This window comes from Zea mays, chromosome 3, assembly GCF_902167145.1.
Source record: "Zea mays cultivar B73 chromosome 3, Zm-B73-REFERENCE-NAM-5.0, whole genome shotgun sequence".
Lineage (NCBI taxonomy): Eukaryota > Viridiplantae > Streptophyta > Magnoliopsida > Poales > Poaceae > Zea > Zea mays.
In genome coordinates this window covers 10,631,361-10,634,596 of record NC_050098.1, presented here as the reverse complement: position 1 = coordinate 10,634,596, position 3,236 = coordinate 10,631,361, and positions in this window count along the sequence as shown.

Here is a 3,236-nt window from a genome sequence, read left to right as displayed (position 1 = left end):
GAGTTCAAAGAAACAAACATCCGTTGCCCTATCCACCGCTGAGGCCGAGTATGTTGCCGCAGGACAGTGTTGCGCGTAACTACTTTGGATGAGGCAAACCCTCCGGGACTTTGGCTACAATCTGAGCAAAGTCCCACTCCTATGTGACAATGAGAGTGCTATTTGCATGGCGGATAATCCTGTTGAACATAGCCGCACTAAGCACATAGACATCTGGCATCACATTCTGAGAGATCACCAACAAAAGGGAGATATCGGGGTATACCACATTAGCACCAAGAACCAGCTAGCCAATATCTTTACCAAGCCGTTAGATGAGAAAACATTTTGCAGGTTGCGTAGTGAGCTAAATGTCTTAGATTCACGTAACTTGGATTGATCTATAGCATACATGTAGTCTATGCCTTTGATCATGTTACTTTGAGCATTTACATGATTTGTTGCTTATTTATGGTGCTCAAGTTGTGCAAGGGATCCCCGGACCTCACAAGTCCATGTGTGAATGATGCACATATTTAGGGGGAGATGTGCTACAACTTGACCCTTTGAGACTAACCTGTGTATTTGAGCACTCTTGATATAGTCTTAAAGGTGCATTGAAAGGGAAAATGGACTTGGACGTTGCAAAGACTTCCACTGCACTCCGGTATTGGTGTATTTAAACTCCAAGTTCATACTTATGCTCTTATTGCCTTTTTTGCTCTTAATTGACATTTTTGGTGAGGCAAAGGGGTTAAAGGGCCAAGAATGATCCCGTTTTGGTGCTTAATGCCAAAGGGGGAGAAATTAAGGCCAAAGCAAATGGATCAGCTACCACTTGTGAACTTTGAAAACAATAGAGTTAGAACTTTTGATTTGTCCAAAATACTCTTATTGCAAAATTTGGTCTCTTGTGGGGGAGAATTCTGATTATGGGAAAAAGGGGGAGTTTTTGGCATTTGATCAATTTTACTCTTGGAATAACTTTTATGTGCCCAAACAAGTGTGTTTGACTTAAAGATAGGAAAATGAATTTGATTTACAAAAACAAACCAAGTGGTGGCAAAGAGCGATCCAAATATGCCAAATTATAGTAAAAAACAATTTGGTCTTCAATTGCATTGATGTTGCACTTCTTTTGATTGCTTTTGTTTGTATTGGCATAAATCACCAAAAAGGGGGAGATTGAAAGAGAAATGTGCCCTTGGGCAGTTTCTATAATGTTTTGGTGATTAAGTGTCCAACACATTTAATTGAGTTCTAATGTGCAAAATAAAGTGAGAAGTGCAAATCAAAGAAAAAGGTATGTTTCTAGACTTGGTGAATTGTTTTGTGTACTAACATGGTTATCCAAGTGCTAGAAATAGTGACTAAAGAAGAAGAAAGGAAAAGGGAGAAGCTTGGCTCTATGCAGCCAATCCTCAGCTTGATCTGGCACACCGGACAGTGTCCGGTGCGCCAGGCTGGTCCGCGTGAAGTCGCCGCTCTCGGGACTCGACGGCTGCGTACGGCTAAAAATCACCGAACCGTTCGGTGGTGCACCGGACTGTCCTGTGAGTCGTCCGCTGCAAACTCGTTGCCCTCGGGAAAAGCAAAGGGGCGATGTGGCTATGATTCACCGGACTGTCTGGTGGTGCACCGGACTGTCCGGTGAGCCAACGGTCACCAGCGCTAACGGTCGGCCGCGCAATCCGCGGGCGACGCGTGGCAGCTCCAACTGTCGGCAGGGGGCACCGGACTGTCCGGTGTGCACCGGACAGTGTCTGGTGCGCCAACGGGCCCGGAGCTGGAACGGTCATCTATGCCCGATTTGGAAGGCAATCGCGCACCGGACCATCTATAGGACATGTCCAGTGACACACTGGACTGTCTGGTGCGCCACTCGACAGAAGGCAAGGATAGCCTTCCTTGTTGGTCTTCAACGGCTCCTAGCTGCCTTGGGGCTATAAAAGGGACCCCTAGGCGCATGGAGGAAAAACTCAAGCATCCACTAAGCATCCTAAGACTCCAAGACTCCAACTTCACGCATTCGATTCTTTGTGATAGTGATTTGAGCTCCATTTGAGTTGTGAACTCCGTGCGTTGTGTTTCGAGCTCAAGTCGTGACTTGTGTGCGTGGTTGTGTTGCGTATTTGAGTCTTGTGTGTGTTGCTCTTCCCAACCTTACTCTTGTGCGTTCTTGAAAGGGAAATGTGCCTTTGGGCCATTTATATAACGTTTTAGTGATTAAGTTCCCAACACATATTCTCTAAGTTCTAAATGTGCCAAAGATTGAAAAAGTGCAAATCAAGGCATGAGGTATGTTTCTAGACTTAGTACATTTGTTTTTGTATACTAACATATTTGTCCAAGTGTTAGAAACAGAGAAAAGAAGAAAAGAAAAAGAATTGCAAGTGACTTGGCTGTGTGAAGCCGAAGTCCAGCTCAGTCTGGCACACCGGATTGTCCGGTGCGCCAGGCTGAACTCCGGTGAAAAGGCCACTCTCAGGAAATGTTCTATGGCGTATGGCTATAAATCACTGGACTGTCCGGTGAGCCAACGGTCGGTCGCGCAATCCGCGGGCGACGCGTGGCCCGTGCCAACAGTCGGTAGGGGGCACCGGACTGTCCGGTGTGTACCGGACAGTGTCCAGTGTGCCAACTGCCCCGGAGCTGCAACGGTCGTCTGCGCCAGAAAAGGAAGGAGATCAGCACCGGACCGTCTACAGTGACTGTCCGGTGGCTCACCGGACTGTCCAGTGCGTCACCCGACAGAAGGCAACTTTGGCCTTCCTTGATTGGCCTCCAACGGCTCCTAGCTGCCTTGGGGCTATAAAAAGGCCCCCTAGGCGCATGGAGGACTTACCCAAGCTTACAAGAAACATTCTAAGACTCCAAGACTCCAAATTCACGCATTTGATTCTTCGAGATAGTGACTTGAGCTCCATTTGAGTTGTGAACTCCGTGCGTTGTGTTTTGAGCTCAAGTTGTGACTTGTGTGTGTGATTGTGCTGTGATTTGAGTCTTGTGTGTGTTGCTCTCCCCTCCATTACTTTTGTGCTTCTTTTGTGATCATCATTGTAAGGGCGAGAGGCTCCAAGTTGTGGAGATTCCTCGCAAACGGGAGAAAGACTAAGAAAGGAAAAACCGTGGTATTCAAGTTGATCATCGGATCACTTGAAAGGGGTTGAGTGCAACCCTCGTCCATTGGGACGCCACAACGTGGAAGTAGGCAAGTGTTACTTGGCCGAACCACGGGATAAAAATCATGTGTCTCT